The following is a 20,102-nucleotide window of genomic DNA, read 5'->3' as shown; positions in this document are numbered from 1 at the left end:
TTCCTGCCGCTTGTCAGCTGATTGTCAAACTATTCTGCCACTTCCAGCCGCAATCAAGTCTTACACCTCCCGAATCCCTTCGAGCTCAATTTTAAGGGGGCGATCTGTTCCTCTTTCACAGTTCAATTAATACCATACCAACGCCGCTTCCGCTCCATTCCCCCAAAAGCGCTCTGTCATGGCGGTGGGCCCGATGTCCTCTCAGCAGGGCCCTCTTCTCTTACCGGAGATCAGGACCGTCCTTCACTTCACCGGAAGTTCACACTACTCCCGGCAAGCCTGGACCTCTGTCCTTCTTTGCCGATCACTCCACGATCGGCAACGGCTCGTTTAACCGCACGGTAAAGAGAAAACAAAGCTCGGCAGTTCAGGATAACTTTCTCTACCGCTCTGCTTGCCTCTGACATCACACCGGAAGTCCACAATTTGCGCACAAATTGAAACAAATCTCCACAAGATTGAATGATGTCTGTGTGACAATGGAAAGACATGAGGGTCAGATACAACAAGTAGTTACGAAGGTTGAGAAGGTTGAAGCAGTGATGGAGAAGTGTGAGCTGCGACAGTTACTAGTTAATAAGCAGCTTGAAGATGATATAGTTCTGCTAGAGATGGAGAAATCTGCTCGCATTCTGAGATTCCAAAATGTTAGAGAAGAGCCGGAAGAAGATTTAGAAATAAAGATGGTGGAGATGGTGGCAGGGTTGCTGCAGAAGGATAAGCAGATGGTGCACAATGGCATTGATGAGTGCTTCCGGGTGTTTACATCATATACTAGGAGACAGGACCTCCCTAGGGAAGTTCACGTAAAATTTAGTAAGAGATCGCTACGAGAGGAGGTATATCAGAGATCGAGAAATCAGGTGATAAAATATGCGGACAGGCAGGTTACTATTTTGAGACAGGTTCTGAAGAAAGTGCGTGATCGAAGACGGAACTACCAAGCCCTGACAAAAAATTACGCAAATATGGGATAAGATACAAATGGGTTCTCCCAGATGGGCTTTTGGTGACATGGCAGGGGAAAAGAAAACATCTCGAAACCCCCCAGGAGGCTGATGAATTCCTTGAGAGTGAATTTATAATCTGGGAGAAGGATGGAGGAAGAGAAGAGTTAGATGAGGTAGATAGTAAGGGTCAAAATAGAGAGTTGGAGAAGAAGGGAGCAGTAGGAGGAGAAGGAAAGGGAGACGAGGAGAGGAACCAACGGGTAACTAGACAGACTACTAGAGCAAAGAACGTAGATAAGTAAGGATGGGGGAAGAAATATGCTTTCGTTAAATATAAACGGTCTGAATGCACAGGTGAAGCAGGTTTTTACAAATTTATTGAAATTGCATATGGATGTTATATGTCTTCAGGAAGTTCACATTAAAAAACAACATGAATCTGTTCTGCAATGTCCAGAACTCGGTGAGCTATTTGTGGCGCTGGCAGATGAGAAGCAGAGAGGCGTGATCTTTTGTGTTAGAAATCACTTGGAACCAAAACTAATCTATAAGGATGATGAGGGAAGAATTTTAAAGTTGGAGGTACGCATAGGCCGATTACAGGTCCTTTTGGTGGGAATATATGCCCCAAATAATGGGCAATCTGATTTCTATAAAATGGTGTATCAAAAGCTCAATTGATCTACAATATGACCATGTATCTATATTAGGCGATTTTAATGCAGTAGTTGATAGGGACTTGGACTACAAACTGGGGAACAGTCAAAAGAGAGAAAACAGGAGAACTCTTCAGAAAGTGTGTGCGGATATGAGGGACGAGCTGGGTCTTACAGATATTTGGCGAGCGTTCCACATTCAGACAAATCAATACACCTTCTTTTCTCCCAGGCATGGATCATGGTCGAGGCTTGATATGGTGTGGGTCACTACGGATTTAAAGCACATATGGTAGAGATTGAGATACAGCCTAGCATTTGGGCAGACCATAACCCACTGTTGGTTAGATGGAAAGGTGATATAATTAGAAGTAATAAGAGGTGGATGTTGAGAACAAGTATCTTGACAAAGATAGAATTCCAACAGATGGTAAAGAAAGAAATGGAAACCTTTTTTATGGTTAACGATAATGGTGAAACCTCGATACAGACCCTGTGGGATAGGGCTAAAGCTTATATGAGAGGGTTAGCGATCAGATATACAGGTGGAAAGCAAAGACAGAAATTCAAGGAGAGGGAATTGTGGGTAACAAGGTTGCGGACCGCTGAGAGGAATCTGCAGACTAATCCGTTAGATGCTAAAGCCAAGGAAGCGGTAGATGCTAGTAAACATCAACTTCTTTTATTAGACCAAGAGGAATTAGCTCATAAACTGAGAATGGCCAGACAACATCACTTTGAGCATGCCAATAGGGCAGGCTGTTGGCTTACCTATAAATTAAAGAAGGAAAGGGAAAGTAGACGGATAGATCAATTGCAAGATAAGAGGAGTTATACAGGTGGATAATGAACGAAAAAAAGAAATTGCTCAGGAATTTTTCTCACAACTCTATGCAAATAAGCAGATATCTGAGGAGAAAATTAAGGAATACTTAGGCTGTTCGAACCTCCCCAAATTTCCAAAATCAGCTAGGGATTTGTTAAATAAGGATGTTACGGAAGGAGAGATAGAGATTGCGATCAAGGGACAGGACAGGGAAAACCCCTGGTACGGATGGTCTACCAGCAGAGATCTATAAAATTTTTACAGATCTACTTATAAAATATATGAAGGACATCTTCAATATGGTGTTGAAGGAGTCTAAAGTTCCTAAGTCATGGTTAGAAGCCTATATTTTTTTGATACCGAAAGAAGGGGCAGACCACACTCTTATACATAACTATAGGCCCATTTCACTTCTTAACTCTGACTACAAAATCTTCACAGCGGTAATGGTGGCTAGATTTAAGTGATATATCAATGAATTTATTCATATTGATCAAAGTGGTTTTTTACCTGCTAGACAATTAAAAGACAATGTGCAAATTATAATAGATGTTTTGGAATATTATGAGGCCCATCCTAAAAAGCATCTTTTTAGATGCCCAGAAAGCCTTTGACAGAGTTAATTGGAATTACCTCATATCACAATTGAAATATATGGAGGTTGGCAATTATTTCTTGAATATAATTCAGGCCATTTACAGTCAACAGAAGGCCAAGATTTTGGTCAATGGAGAAGAGTCAGATGAAGTGACGACAGCGAAAGGCACGAGACAAGGCTGCCCACTTTCTCCATTGTTGTTTATATTAGGTCAATTAGACAGGATTTGGGAATAAGAGGGCTGAAGGTTAGAACAAGAATACAAAGTCCAGGTGTTTGCAGACGATCTGGCCTTTGTCTTGGAAGAGCCACTAACTTCTGGCTGCCGACTTATTGATAGGATACAGAAATTTGGTGAAGTAGCTGGACTATGAATAAATAAAGAAAAAATGAATATTATAGTTAAAAACATGACGGGAACACAGAGATTAGAACTTCAAAATACTTTGGGCTTCCAGATAGTTCATAAAATTAAATATTTGGGTATATGGCTATCTGATAGATGTTCCTCAATAAAGGAGGATAATCATTTAAAATTGGTCAGACAAATGGAGAAAGATTTACAGAAATGGCGTAAGCTACAACTATCGCTAATGGGTCAGATAGCTTTGATTAAAACCCAGGTCTTGCCTAGATTGGTATTCCTTTTTCAGATGGCCCTGGCTAGACTAGATAATTTTTTTTTTTAGGAATTTAGATAGGAGTACCAGTAGATTCATTTGGCAGGGCAAGAAACCCCGAATTAGATTAAAAATGATGCAGAAACTGAAGGAACAAGGTGGATTCGGGGTTCCAAACTGGCAATACTACTATAATTCGGCGATCCTGGTATGGATTCGTGAATGGGTAATATTGGCACATAAATGATTGTTGGTAATTGAAGGCCATGATCTCCAGCAGGGGTGGCACGCCCACCTATGGTGGGAACGAGGTAGACTCCCAGAATATTTCACTAAGCATTATTTACGTGGAGTCTTGATTGAGACCTGGACCAGAATTAGGAAAATATATTATAATAAAGTGCCACTTTGGATTTCACCACTGGAAGCTGTGATTTATCCGGCTCTATATAATTTTGAGAAAAAGTTGACTTATAAAGAGATATTAGATATTAGATATTAGATTCAAATGGGAATTTAAAAACACTTCAGGAACAGGGGCTAAATTTAGATTGGTGGACTTATCTACAAATCAGTAGTAAATACACGAAGGATAGGCAGAGGTCTGGAATTTGCTGAGAGCTCCATACCCTGGATAGGATTTTGTTGGGAGCGAATGAAAAGATCTTATCCAAGTGTTATAAATTTTTTATGGCTATGGAAATAGCTGAGGAAGGCGCAAAGACCTCGATTCATGCCTGGGTGAGAGATCTAGGTTGCTCAATAGATACTGAGAGGTGGAGCGAAATTTGGACTAAGAATATTAAGTTAACACGGTCAATAGCATATAAAGAAAATATATATAACATGGTATATCGTTGGCATTTACCGCCAGCCAGGCTCGCCAAAATGTTTCCGGGAACATCCCCAACATGTTGGAAATGTGGGGTCAAAGAAGGCACATATTTCCACCAATGGTGGACCTGTCGAGAGGCTATGAAATTCTGGAAGAAAATTCAGAAATGGCTAATTGAGATGTTGGGATACCATATACAATTGTGTCCTGAGGTATTTTTTATTGGGGATAAGAAAGACCACAAAATATAAATAGAACTGCATGGTACCTGCTGTTACATATAACCACTGCTGCAAGAGTGGTGTGGGCCCAATATTGGAAGAGGGATTTTAGCCCACCCGATCAAATAATAATTCAGAAAATAATGAACTGTGTGGAATCAGATTGGCTTACTATGATGTTGAGGCAGCATCGCTCCCCGGCTCCTAAGGAGTCCTCGGGGATGCTGCCTGAAGAGGAAAGAGCGTCGGGCGGGAGCCGGCAGGGCAGTCCTGCACACGCGCGCACTCCCTGGCTGCTAAGGAGTGCTCCATAACAGCCCGGGAGCGCACGCGTGCGCAGGACTGCCCTGCCGGTTCCTACCAGATGCCAGCCTGCCCTGCTTCCTCCAAAGTGAGAGGGGAGGGCGTGCCTTCCCGGGCTCGCTGATTTTCCGGCGTATAAGACGAAAAATCTTGAAAATCGTCTCAAAAGTTGGGGGGTCGTCTTATACGCCCAGTCATCTTATACACCGGAAAATACGGTATCTCCAATGTAAAATGTGCCTTTTGGTTTGCTTTTTAAAAATGAAAAACTCTCCATACTTCCTTTCTGTGTGGTGGCTTATCAGAGCTAGAGAAGTGCTGAATATGCTGCTGTGCCATCAGTTCGTGTTTATATAGGAATTTAGAGGGGAGACATCGGATAGCAGTAATCTTGTATCCTATGGAATATGTCATCAGCTCTAAGAGTACTGACAGGTAAGAATAGCATTCTTACCTTGTGTTATTTGTATGCCTCTATCTATCTGTCTCTCTCTCTCTACCTACCTTCCTGCTATATAGGTAGTCCTCCATATAGAACCATTTGTTTAGTGACCATTTGAAGTTAGAACGGCACTGAAAAAAGTGATTTATAACTGGTTCTCACACTTACAACCATTGCAGTATCCCCAGTCACATGATCAAAATACAGGTGCTTGGCAACCACCATATATTTAAGATGGCTGCAGCGTCCTGGGGTTGTCATTTACAACTTTCCTAGGGAGCTTCTGATGAGCAGAATCAATGGGGGAAGCCAGATTTGCTTAACAACCACCTGATTCACTTAACTGAAGTGATTCGCTTAACATCTGTGGTCAAAAAGATCGTAAAATGCATGAGAGAGACTCACTTAACAATTGCCTTGCTTTGCAATAGAAATTTTGGGCTCAACTGTGGCTGTAGGTCAAGGGCTACCTGTACAGCTCATAGATCTACTGTACCAAGGAACAAAGTAAATACAAAGTAAATTAACAAATATATATATATATATATATATATATATATATATATATATATATATATATATATATATATATATATATATATATAAAGCTTGATCACAGATCATCACCAGCTGTAACCAGAGATGGAGCCCCATCCTCTTAACCCAGAGAGAGATAACCATGGACCAGGTTCTTCCAAAACTCACAGCCAGATTTCCACAGAAGAACTCTGTGGGACTAAATAGGAATGCACTAATGGATAACATTTCTGCAGAGGATACACAGTGAGTATCACTCTGATTTTAAATAAAGCTTTCTTATCCATCATTTTATGCTAGAACAAACACCATGTACTGTAAAATGAATGATCCCAGAGGCCCAGAAGACCAAAAGCACCATACTTCCAGATCTCATGGTGAAACTTGCCTTCCAAACAAACATATGACTCATTCATGTATGATTTTGAAAGAAGTAGACTCGTGAATGATGAGTATGCAGGAAAACAGTTTTGCTACTATTTAATTACATAAACATTTTCCATTCCCATCGCTGCCCAGCAAAGGTGAAAGTACAGCTAGTAAGTAATTGGCAGTGCTACTCAGATTTCAACTATAATCTTTCTTATACAGTACATCTGGTAATGATATCCTGGTCATTTATTAGGCGGGTGGGAGTTTCTACAATGTTCTTGTAAGATACAGCACTAACTTATCTTTTAGATTTTCATAGCACTACCTGTTTAAATCCAAAAAGCATCAATCAGCTTTGTTGAAGGGCCTGTTTCATAAAATTACCATCTCTTTTTAAAGCAAAGTTATTATGCTTCTCAAGTTATTATGCTTGTGATAAGCACAAGATTTTCCTTTCCCTCCTCCCACATAATCTACTATAATTTAAGCTGCAAGAAACAACTAGACACAACTGAAATGAATCAACATTCTTTCCTTCTTTAGGATACCATTCATAGCTCCTGAAGCTTTGTTTTAGACCAAAAAAACAGGTCCAGAAAAAAAAATAGCACTGCAAACAATGGAAAACATATTTAGCTTAGATTAATATTGCCAATGGTTCAAATGGTGTAAACTAAATAAAATTAAAGAGTCAGGGTTTTTAAAAATGCAGCACCATCAGAAAATGAATTAGTTATGCAGCAGATATAATTAAATTGGTTGCATGTGTTTATGTTTATTCATTTTATTATCTCCTTGAATATGACTGTATAAGTCAGGCTTAAAACTGAAGCAATGACCAGCTAGGTATTTCATTAACCTGCTTGGAGATTTGCAAGATTTCCACAGTGTATACTTTAAGCAACAATCTCCAAACGCTTCAGTTCATCAGTCCCTTCATGAAGTTTCAAATTGTTCATCAACACCGCCACATAATACTACTTAAATAATGATACCAATAACAACAATAATAAAGAGAAAACTCAAAGCAGCTCTCACTGGCAGCTGACCATCCAACCATAAGAGCATTGGTGTTTTTTTCACTAGCCACTCCACCTTCAGCATTAAGAACTAGCATAGATCTCTACAGAGCTCTTAGAAGACAGTGGATACAGTACATTCATCATGGTCTATGCAGTTCTTTTAAGTGTAGTCATATTTCAAACTCAGCCTCATTAATTTTTTTAACCAAGCTAAAAAAGCAGTGTGTTGTTATTAAAGGGCCTTGTGCAGAAATATCAAAGAAATGAGCAAATAATAAACGATCTCCAAAATCTGGGGGGACCTAGAGATGGGGCTACTCAACTCTGTGCTACCTCTAGCTTTAAGAATCTAATTATCAGAGATGGAACCACAAAGAAGACCACACTTGTTATATGGGAACCATACACAGATCCTGATCTGATAGTGACACTTGATCAACAGCAGCAATTTCAATCCATCCTTAATGTCATAAATCATCTCAAGGCAATTTGCAGAACAAACTACACCTAATATACATGTATAAAATGATCTAATCCATCCCAGGATGTACAGTGAAGTGTAGAAGAAAGATAATCTACTTTATAAACATCAAGATGGATTTAATTCTCCCTGGCTTGCTTTGCATCAAGGCAAATTTCTTCTGTGCCTGTCTTATATATATACAACATCTGTCTAAAGTAGTAGAGAAGCAGCTGAAGAGAATTCATGCAAAAACTATTTTGGTAAGTAAAAACATAAGTTTATCGATCTGGTCCAATACAGTAATTTGACTTCATTTTCTTCAAACTGAATAACCTATAAAGCTTAGCATAGACCTAACATATAACACTAAATAATAAATACAGTATTGTATTGATCAAAGCCAAATATTATGAATGAATCTCAAATACCATCTAGTAAATTATTTCAAATAATAATAACCAATAAAGAAACACAGGAATAGAACCAACCTTAAACTACACGGTTTGCTTCCCTGGAGTGAATGACTTGGGATTCTTGGGATTCTATATGTGTCATAAACAAAAAGAGGAGAATGCCAAAGAACATGAGGCAGAGTCAAAAGAATTTGGAGAGACAATATCAAAGACATGCTACAATATCAAATAATAATGGTGGAGGCCATTAGAAATGCAAGAACCAGAATTTGTATCTTCCTCGACACCCAAAGTGGTAAAAAATGAAGTAAAAAAGAAGAAATAAAACATGGGTAATGTTTTCATATTTTAACTATATGAACAGTGTTTTTGTTTTGTGTTTTGTTAGTTAACTAACAGAAACACAGCAATCTGGCGAGAAATAGGAGGACTCTGCTTCTAATTTTTTGAGCCAGTTCCAATTTTAGGCATTTTCAAGGGTTACCTCACATATCAGGTATTACTGTACAACCCTCAGGTTACCATTTTATGAACCACCAAATTTAGTCCATCTCTTTCGTGAAAGGACACGTCTTGATTTTTTCAGCTCAATCTTGTCACAGATTTGTAGTTATCCAGCACTGATGTTACATGTGTATCTTTGCCACTAATGTTAAGTGATTGCTCAGTGTCATTTTGGGGGCACCAGACTGTGAATATTGTATGCCCCATAAAAGGAAATGCAACCTCATCAGAACGTTTAATTATTATTGATCCTGTTAGAATTCAGCTTTGGCTAACTATTTTCCCAGTCCTTTACAGCCTGGACACATTGAGATTCTGGAAACATCAAACCGTGAAAGCACATGAAAGGAATATAGCTAAGTATTGCCATGTTGATGACATATAATATTGTTATATTAAATAATATGAGAGGCCTTGTAGGATCCCCAAGAGAATTTTCCAAGGTGGTCTGATAGCACCCAGAGAAATAGCTCGAAACCTTTATAAAAACAAATTCCCTGAATGCTGCAACAAGATCTTGCCATGAGATCCATGAATGCTAGTAGGGTTTTACTCCCAACTCCCCCCCCCCATGATGATCTGTGCAAAGGAGCAAGATAAACAATTTCTAAGCTACCTAAGAGCTAATAACTGGCTTCCCTGGATTAGACTCAGTGATTAAATCATAAACCTAATACTTCATGGTTTTTCCCTGACTTACTTGACAAAAAAATTCACAGACATGGATCAAAGACATAGCTTAGCAAGATTAGAATCTTTATTGTATACTCAAATGATACCATATACAACAGTTGATTACCCATGGCACAAAAGAGATACAAATAACTTTTATACTTTGTGATTTAGAATAGGATAGGATGGGATAGGATAGGGTAGGATAGGATAGACTAGACTAGAGTAAAGTAGAGTAGAGTATGAAGGGACCTTGGAGGTCTTCTAGTCCAGCCCCCTGCTCAAGCAGGAGAACCTAAACCATCTTAGACAAGTGGCTTCTTAAAAATCTCCAGTGATGGAGCGTCCACGATTTCTGGAGGCAGGCTGTTTCACTGGTTAATTATCCTCACTGTCAGGAAGTTTCTCCTTAATTCCAGGTGGCTTCTCTCTTTGATCAATTTCCAACCACTGTTTCTCGTCTTTCCCTCTGATGCTTTGGTAAATAACGCAACCCCCTCTTCTCTGTGGCAGCCCCTCAAGTACTGGAACACTGCTATTATGTCTCTCCTATTTCTTCTTTTCTTTAGACTAGCCAAACCCAAGTCTGCAGCCGTTCTTCATATTTTTTAGTCTCCCGGCCTTCTGGTTAATGAATACTTGCTATGCCACATGAAGACTTTCAAGTGGGGCAAATGTATCCTTATACAATGGCCATCTTACATGTACTTCTTCAGGAGGTAAAAACAAAACTACTTCAGACGGTTATTATTAAATGGTGCAGCACAGCAGTAGTGCCCAAAGAGACACCAAGTGCAGTGTGATCCAAATAATCATGTCTATGAAGAATTGCCCAAACTCCTTCTAGTTGAGCTCAAATATATACATTTTATACCAATGTATATATAGGTTTCCCTATTGCATTTTAATTTTTTGTTCATTTTCCCCTAATTTGTGCAAATTGTGTGCATTTAAAATTCAGAAAAATGTTGACATGGCTGGCAAATGCATAAACTATATTTCAGGTTGTGCACTGGCTCAAGAAGGCCACACTGAAAAATAAAATACAAGTCAAATGAAAACCCCCCCACACTGCAGCAGGAAACCTCAAGTTATACTTGGGCAATTCTTTTGTTACAGCTGAAACACACCCTGCTTTACAATACAAATTTTTCATCCCCTATATTTTTATTCATGTTCAACCTTGCTGTATTGCTTGCATTTCTCTAAACAGGTTTGGTATCCTATGCAACTCATGTCTAGTTTCTTACCTGCTATCCAGGGCAGAATATTTATTCTTCAGTTTCATAAGGAGTCAGGCTGGCATGGTGACCAGTTTTGGTTTTGCCAATCCTGCTTCCAAATTTTTCACATCCATCCCAAACTGAAGCTGCAGCCATATCATGATGACTGTATCTGGGAGTAAGCCACTTCAAAAGTTTAACCTGCTTATAGTACAAGTGTATGCATGTCTACGTGCTCAGAAAGTCCCTGAAATCAAGTGAATCTGCTTATCTGGAAGCAGGTTCAATAAAATGTAAGGATTTTTTTTTAAAAACTCAAACAGGACTTTCCTTTTCTAAAAGCTGTTCAGAATTGTGTTATAAACAAATAAAATTGCATAACACAAAATTGTGTTATAACAAATTTCTTATAAACAAATTAAACTTCTTCCCACTGTTTGTCTCTATTTACTAAGTGGAATACCGTATCTATTCTAAGCCTACTGAGCCACTGGTAAAATACAAAGAAGCCAGCCTACTTTTTATGCAAGGAATCAGATGAGATCATTCAAATTTCTTTTTTTTTTCTAGTGTATTTCTCCCTAGCTGTCCATGTTAAGACTTGGCTCCAAAGAGGAACACCCCAACCACGCCTAATTCAAGTCATAACTGAGTGAATCGTAACAGATTTCCCTTTCTTTTAGATGCTTGGTTTCAAAATGAATGTTTACATTATGCCGATGGATTCAGAAACTCCTTTTTTTTTTCTCACGGCCTAACACTGCATCTTGTTATTTTTCTGCCCAAATCCGGTGAAGAAGCTGAAGGAATAAAAACAAACTACTCTTTTCCACCCTCATCTTTACATTTCTTGGACATAACCTTATTCCAGCCTTCCCCAGCTTCGTCGTCCTTCAAATGTTCCGGAATAACACGCCAATTGGGCCCAAGATATTGTAGCTGAAAGGCCTCCCCAGATGGGAAAGGCTACTAAATACACGCTTCGGCAGTAGCGCTCGAAGAATTTAAAAACTAATTATTATTATTATTATTTTTGCTACGACTCTTGCCAGGTCGGGACACCTCGCGATTCGCCAGATGTCCAGGTCTGGTTTGGATGCTAAAGCTCAACGCCGATCTGCCTCGGCGCCTGGCCAGCTCGGCTGCCACCTCCTGTGCAGCGACGTTATCCGTCACACCTAACCCACCCTGGCAGGCTACACCTGGCTCGAGGAGAGAGCCAGTCCCAAATTTCTTACTGGCGTTGTTGCTTCTGCCGGATTTGAAGTTTTGTTGCCAGGTTGTGCTGACTCGCCGGGAAAGTTCGGAACAGAGCCTCTTGAGTCCTCCGCTCCCGAAAACGATCGGGGAAACCCCGAATCTCAACAAGGAACGAAGATCAGTCGAAAGTTTGGGGCAGGATCCCAACTCCCAGCAGCTCCTCCAAACACGCGCTGTCTTTGTTGGGATCTCTTCTCTTCCCCCCCCCCCCGCCCCGCTCCCAGCCTCAAGAGTAGCGTGGGAGGGTGACTCAAAAGACCGCCCCCCCATGACGTTGCGCAAGCGAGGCTGAAGGGAGAGAGCTGAGCCTGCAGATTATTATTTTTGTTTTTTACGTAGCTGGCAGAGCGAAGAGGAAGTGGAGTTTTGGCTACAACTCGCAGGCACGGAACCCAAAGCCAAGCCCGATCTCTGCGACTTTGCTGCCGGGCGCCTTGGGACTTTCAGCCGCAGACGGCCACGCTTTCGCCAGCTGCATTTGAGGTTTTCCTTAAACCCGCGGAGACGAGCGGAAAACAGTTGGCAGTCTGGTCCAAATTCTTGAAGAAGTCCCCGTGCCTTTGCTCACCATTTGCTGCTACATAACAGTGCCCGATTTAATTTCCAAACAAATGCTGGGAGTCGACCCCATCCAGAAGGCAACCTTACCCTTAGCCTTCTGTTTTTCTATTTTTAGGAGCTCTAATGTGCTTGTAGGACTTGCTTACTCGTGGCTGGCTTTCCAGAGTTAATTTAATGAATACTTTGAATGCATTATAGTTCCTGCTTTCTGCTTGTGTTATACAAACCCAAGCATAGAGAGGTCATGTGCTGCAATGAAAGAAGGACTCTAGTTCAGATGCCCAGTCATCTACAAACCTTGATGGTTGATCAGTTTGGTTGAGTTTCTAAAGTCCCAGGTGTTTGGCTGTTTTAACTGAAGGGGCAAGAGAGGAAGAGAATTACCGTATTTTCTGGCGTATAAGATGACTGGGCATATAAGATGACCCCCCCCAAATTTTGAGATGATTTTCATGGGTTAAAAATTCATCTTATACGCCGGAAAATACGGTATATGTATTCCATAGAGCAGATTGAAGGCAGAATTTTACTCTACTGTTCTTTAGTTTCGTTTGGAGCTACCAAAATGTAATGAGGAAATCCTTACCTAGCATACAGTTTTACCTATTAGTTGCAGTTTTGACTTCCCTAATTTCATAAACAGCAATAAAAATATTGTTTTAGACAAATTATTAGAATAATTATCTTTCCCAAACCTGGTGTGTTTCAGCTGAACTGACTTCCCTACATTTCCAGCCAGCACAGCAGTATTGCAGGAGACTAAGATTTTTGTTGTATGAACTCGGCCATTGTGATTTGTAAAACTGTGCTTAATAGTTTTAACGTTGCAAAAACCAGCTAATTGTGATTTATTAAATAAATACTTGTTAAACCTATTATATATAAACACAGAGTTATAATTCAGCAGTATCTGGAAGGCCACACATTTTCTTTTCCTGTTTTGGTAGTTTAATAGTGTTTATTTGCAGGATTGTTTGTATTTCTAATTTTTAAAAATGAAGATAGCAATTTTTTTCTTGCTGTTGCTAAAGAGATATTTTAAAGCTTACTGTGATACACTTGCCAACTGATGTGATTAAATGTGTGCACCAGTTTGTTGAGATAACACTGAGCAGGACTGCAATCAGCCCTAACACATCAAGTATTATGCTGTATATGCCTGATCTTATTTACTTGCACATTATATGGTCTCATATTTGCTTAATTGATTAAAACAAAATTAGTTGTGTTGTGTGAATCTAGCCACTTGGCTGTGCATTTAGCACTGCATTGCTGCTGGGATCATAAACTGAATACTGTATTTGAAGAAAAGATAATAGAGGTGCTGTCAGGCTTTTGGGTTACTGTTTAATAAGGAAGGAAGGGGATGACTTTATGCATGATCACATTGGAATGATAAAAGTGCAACCTCACTGATATCTTTTCTTTGCTTCGACAGCTTTCTTTGTCAGAAATCTGTCTCCAGGAAAGCAGTGCTACATCTATTCCTGGCCAAACCCACCCAGCCCCCTGAGGGCAACCTCAATGAAATTGAGTTTGACACCCCTGCCCTAAGGAAAGATGAAATATACTTCTAACAAACAAATGAATGAGTTGAGTTGTCTTATTTTTCTCAGACATGCTTATCTCTAAATCTTGTTATACAGATGGTTTTGGTTGTGGTGATATAACATGGTAGGCTACATACAAGCTACATTGTGTATTGTATGAAAATAGCTTATAAAAACCCAGAGTTCTCTGCAGAAAAAAACTAACTAGTTGCCATGGCATTGTAGGCTCTGAATTACTTAGTGATTGGAAGGAATCCAGTTGATACAATATTTCCAATACGGAAATATCCTAGTAGAGAAGGATGGTGATGTTCTCATCTCACATAGCCATTGTAATGGCAAGAGATTGAAGAAGGAAAAAGGATGCAAATATGAGCCTGATACAGTGTGCTAATTCTTTGGTTTCATTCATAATTTTAAAAGTTGGGGCGCCTGTGCCAATCCTACAACATCTGAGTTGCATTAACTGGGATAACTAGATAATAGAAAAGCAATTAAGAAACCCCTCTTTTTGATGCCATCAAGTAGTTGTCAAGACATTTGCAGTTAAGATATGATAGCCTTCTTATCAAAATTTAATTTTTATACCTTGCGTGTTGTTAGCGTTTTAATTGCCCTGTACACCGCCCCGAGTCCTTGGAGAGGGGCGGTATATAAATCTAATAAAATAAAATAAATAAAAAATAAAACCTTTCTCAACATTTTCTCTCCCTCCTTCCCTCCACCCCACACACATAGTAAAGGTAAAGGTTCCCCCGCACATGCATGCTAGTCGTTTCCGACTCTAGGGGCCGGTGCTCATCTCCGTTTTAAAGCCGAAGAGCCAGCGCTTGTCCAAGGATGTCTCCGTGGTCATGTGGCCGGCATGACTAGACGCCAAAGGCGCACGGAACGCTGTTACCTTCCCACCGGAGTGGTCCCTATTTTTCTACTTGCATTTTTACGTGCTTTCAAACTGCTATGTTGGCAGAAGCTGGGACAAGTAACATAGAGCACACCTTTAATTACTTTTCTTGGGGAGCATGCTGAATCTAGTATGATAGCAATAGTTGCTTTTTATACACCTGATGCTAAACATGAAATATGAATCCATCTGGCTTGTACAACTGGACTTCAAAATTATTTTCAATTATTTGTATTATGGCCTTTTGCCAGCAAAATTTTTCAGATTTCCAGGTACAATATTGACATTTCCTGGAGACATACAAAAGTAGTATTCCTTGTTTATTACATAGAAAAACATGAAAGATGGCTGAGTGACCTTGGACTAGTCAATTTCTACCATCCCAGCCCACCTCATAGAATTCATTTTTGGGAAGTATGATTAATATAATAGGGTTGTTGTGGGAAAAGGGGAGGAAAGAGTGTTATGTATGTTCACCATGTTGAGCTACTTATAAAGAAAGGTGGGATAAAAATCTAATAACATCATTTCCCTCAAATCATTGCTGATTACTAGCTCACAATCTCCTAGTTCCACAACAGAGGTTAAATTAATGTATTAGGCAATAATAAAAAAGGGAACTAAGAAAGTAAGCACTATTTTTACATATGAATCCTGTGATGAAAATTACAGCAGTTCAGTGAGTAAAGCAGTCAGCCTTTCAAAAACCATAAAACTGATGTAATATTTTCAAGATTTATGAAAAAAATATTTTTATCTGACCTTTTACTTATAATTTTGGAAGCTTAATTTGGATTGTTGCATCTGGGATCTTAATGTGGACTGCAGAATTATTATTCTTTGAACTGAGTTTCATTTCTGATGACTTCATGACTTTGTCCAGAATCTTAAAGTAATGTGTGTTGTGTAATGAGTTCTTCGCGCAGGAAAAGAGGCAAGTGAGTTCAGCAAAGCTCATGGTTTATTGCTTGCAGGATCTGAACTGAGAATTGGGCTGCAGCTTGCAGCAATTTATAGCCTCGCCCCTAAGCCGCAGCCAATAGCAGCACCATTGCCACCTAGGGGCAGCCAATAGCAGCACTGGAGACCTGGAGTCTGGGTTGCTGGAGAGCCATTAGCTGCTCCAGCTTACCACGTGGTGTTAGAATTGAGCCCAATACATAACAATGTGATATTATTTAATTATTTGGTTATTAGATTTGTTTAGATTTATTAGATTCATTATTTGTACAACTCAGGGCAGTGTATAAAATGACTGGCCTGTGTCAACGTAGTAAGACAAAATGAGGAATTAAATGCAATTAGTTTACTAATCCTACTTGTGAACCTGTTGGAACAAGAGGCCAATTGAGCCTGAGGAAGGAGACTGTTATGTGCAGAAACTAACAGACTTTTTGACATTACATGAAATTTAAACATGCAAAAAATCCTTAAAATAGTTATTTTTAAAAACCTCAAGAATTTCATGTCAGACTTTTAAAACAATATGAATCAGTTTTGAGACTGTGATATCACATGTTTCACTGTAATTTGCTGATCTGCAGATGTTACCTAAGGTCAGCTGTTACGAATAACTCACTGCAGCAACAGAGTTTATGCTGGTTATTGAACAGCCATAAAAAATAGAAGTTGTGTTTCTTTCATTTTCCCCTTCAGATCATTTATCTAATACGTTAATTTGAATAAATTGTATTGATTTATGAATGGCTACTTGGAGAGGATAGTTGGAGAAATATTTCATTCTGTGGCACAATTGCGTTCTTCCTGAAGAAATACATTCGCTTCCATTTTGAAAATGCTCAAAACTCTCAACGAAATATGAAAGAATGCATAGCAGATTGTTTTAGAACATGTTTATAATATCAACCTACACTATAGATAGGATAGAAATGCAAATGAAATGTACTAAATTTTCTTTTCATTTGCCAAGCATCCAATGTTTGGTGGCATTGTTGTCATATCTTTTCATGAAAAGATTCTGTGATTCCCATCCAGGCCATTCTTCCCCAGTCTGGTGGTCTCTATATGTGGCAGAGTACAATTTCTAGAATCCCCAACCAAACTCTTTGAAGGCACAAACTTGAGAAAAGATTGCTTAAGATAAAAGGCACTGATGATTCTTCATACTACATGGTATGTAATGAAATACAAATACTTAAAGGCAGGGGTCTTCAAACTTGTTCCTTTTATGACTCATGGACTTCAACTCCCAGAATTCCTCAGCCAGGCACACTGGCTGAGGAATTCTGGGAGTTGAGGTCCATGAGTCATAAAAGGGCCAAGTTTGAAGACCCCTGCTTAAAGGCTTTATGAAACAGCTCAACATAGTGGAATGCAGCTCCAACTCCTAATAAAAACCTGATGAACCAAAACATTTTATCTTTTCAAATGTTGACACAGCACATGGAAAAAGTACACTAAAAAATCCTCTGAGATGTAGTCAAGGACTCTTCATCTACGTACCTCTCCTAAATATTTCATTGTTCATGCGAGTGATCCACTTCTAAAAGCAACGTACCATTAGGGGAAAATTTGTTAAAAAATTTAATTCTGTTACCTTTCTTCACCTTTAAATTGTCTTCTTCCAATACTGCATTGCTCAGCAGACTTCTCATGTTTACATTAATAAAATTAAAATATATGGTTTCATAACTGACAAAGCTAAAATAGGCAACAAAAAACAATGACTATGTATCAAGTCAGCATACAAAATACATAGTTACTTAAGGAAAATGGAAAGATACTAGAGCAAAATAAGCCGTGGTTCTTCTTGGCTGGCACTTTTGTTTATGAACTTGTACTGGATGGAGAAAAAAGACTGGTATCTTTCCAAGCCACCAGGCCTAGAATGATCCTTTCAGTCATGTTAGTCAGAGTGACCATTACATGGAAGCTGATCAAATTGGGGATAAATAAGAGAGACAATGTTTCCAGGCAGTCCACCAGTCCACATATCATGAGATCCATAGACAAATCCTAGGTTATCCAAATAATATTCATATGTGCATTGTAAGACTGTAGCATACATTTTTTAAAATCCTACTGGCATACTATCACCTACTGTATATCATCAAATTGATCATTAAGGCACTTCTGTTTTTGACTTTACAGATCTATGTTGCTTTGTTTTCTTTTCAATATAGCCCCAAGCTCAATTTACTAGAATTATATTAAAACTCTGAATTAAAGGCAGTGCTACATATAACAAATTGGAGCCCTCCTTTAAGTTCAAGGAAAGGTACTAGCAGTATCTTTTTACAATGAAGACCAACATGAGAGAAAAAAAGTTGGTAAATCTACAATTCTTTTTTTTAATCACTTCTGGATGAGTTTTGCTGAGATAGAATGCCTGCCTTTCAAAGTGACTCCTTTATAGAAAAAGAATTGTTTAGAAGTTTGAACAAATGCTATTTATAATCACCTGTGATGTCTTTATTCACTTTTGCCCATCTAAAAAGATTCTGTAAAGCAGGGGTGTCAAACTCAATTTCATTGAGGGCCACATCAACATTGTGGTTGCCCTCGGGGGGCTGGGTGGGTGTGGCTAGGATGGGTGTGACCTACTAGGTGGGTGTGGCTAGGATGGGCATGGCCTACTGGGTGGATGTGGCCAGCTCGACATTACTAGCTTCAGGGGTTCCTGGATAGGACTGGGGCAGATCTGAGAGTCTCTGGCAGAGGAGGGTGGGACCTGGGTGAGTGCCAGGACATGGTCCCTCCCACCCTCCCTCTCTTCCATCCTCTGATCTTTCCTTCCTCCCTCCCGCCCTCTATTCCTTCCTCCCTCTTTTCCTTCCTTCTTCCCTTCCTTCCTTTGTTCCTTCCTTCTTCCCTCCCACTCGCCATTCCTTCCTCCCTGTTCCTTCCTTCCTCCCTCCCTTTTTCCCTCGCTCCCTCCCTTCACCTTCTCATCTCTTTCCTTCCCCCACACTCAGGAAGGGGTGATGGGAGGGGGAGGGATTGCCATCACTAATATGCTGCTGCTGGCCATTCCTATACTATGTGGGTGGGTGGGTGCGGTCCCATTGAAAGGGATGCCTCGTGGCTGAAAGGCTGGAGGTGCTGGTGGGGGGGGGTGCTGATCTACAACCTGGTTGTGTCCATCAAAGCCAGAACACACTCAGCCTAAGATAAACTGGAACCAGCAAGAGGCTGCCCCGCCACCTCTGTCCTGGCCCCCGGGTGTGCGCACAGGAGACGGCCTGCAGGGCAAGACAGCCAGCAGGGATGCCAGACTCTACTTGTGTGCATACCCAGGGGGTGGGCTGGGGCTGCCCCGTGGATTTAAGGCTGAGTGTGTTCTGGCTTTGATGGATGCAATCAAGTTGTAGATCAGCGCCAACACCCCCCCTCCACCAGCACCTCCACCCTCGCAGTCACAAGGCATCACTTTCACTGGGACAGACCCCCCCATGCGGGATAACAAGACCGGCAGCAACATGGCAGCGCTGGCAATCTCTCCCCCTCCCATCACCCTTTCCTGGAAGGAAGGAAAGATGAGAAGGAGAGAAGGAAGGAAGAAAGTGTAGCAGAGAGGGGAATTGGGGGGAAATCAGCGCTGCCTAGGAGGCTTTGCCAGAGCTCTGATGTTTCGGCAGAGAGGTCAGGAGCTCCAGAGGCCTCTGTGGAGGCTGTGGGCGGGGCGGGGCTCTTGGGGAGGGATTTTTAAAGGGGAAGAGGAAATTGACTGGGGGAAGAAGATTTTAGTTTCTCTTTTTTGGAGAGACAAGCCAGGAGGGAGAGCGAGGTAAGAAGTTTATTCTCTGGAGAGAGAATAAAAAACAGTTTTGCCTTCCTACCTCGTTCTCCCTCCTTCTGACTGGTCTCTCCAGAAAAATCTTCTTCCCCCAGTCAATCTCCTCTTCCCCTTTAAAAATCCCTCCCCAAGAGCCCCGCCCCACCCCCACGGAGGCCTCTGGAGCTCCCAACTGCGAAACATCAGCTCTGGCAAAGCCTCCCAGCCAGCGCCAATCCCCCCAATTCCCCTCTCTGCTACACTTCCTTCCTTCTCTCCTTTTCATCTCTTTCCTTCCTCCATGCTCAGGAAGAGGTGATGGGAAGGGGAGAGATTGCCAGCGCTGCCATGTTGCTGCCGGTCTTGTTATCCTGCATGGGGGGGGGGGTCTGTCCCAGTGAAAGGAAAGCCTCATGGCTGCAAGGCTGGAAGTGC

The 20,102-nt window shown here is 40.6% G+C and overlaps 1 protein-coding gene across 2 annotated transcripts in view; it reads right to left on the bottom strand.

Annotated features, from left to right (window-relative positions):
- RAB7B (RAB7B, member RAS oncogene family) overlaps positions 1 to 12,118 on the bottom strand; it is a 30,364-nt gene extending 18,246 nt beyond the window's left edge. The window contains exons 1-2 of one of the 2 annotated variants that reach the window (XM_083357491.1): positions 11,896 to 12,118; positions 8,334 to 8,387 (exon numbers count right to left, since the gene is read on the bottom strand). The gene's annotated coding sequence lies outside the window, so the exon portion shown is untranslated. The remainder of the gene's footprint in view (positions 1 to 8,333; positions 8,388 to 11,895) is intronic. The other variant, XM_083357492.1, reaches the window with a different exon arrangement.
- Between the last annotated feature and the right edge of the window lie 7,984 nt (positions 12,119 to 20,102).

Source organism: Vipera ursinii (genome assembly GCF_947247035.1).
Source record: "Vipera ursinii genome assembly, chromosome: 3".
In the NCBI taxonomy this organism is placed as follows: Eukaryota; Metazoa; Chordata; class Lepidosauria; order Squamata; family Viperidae; genus Vipera; species Vipera ursinii.
The sequence above is the reverse complement of the archived record's forward strand: the minus strand, read 5'-3'. Positions and strand labels throughout refer to the sequence as shown.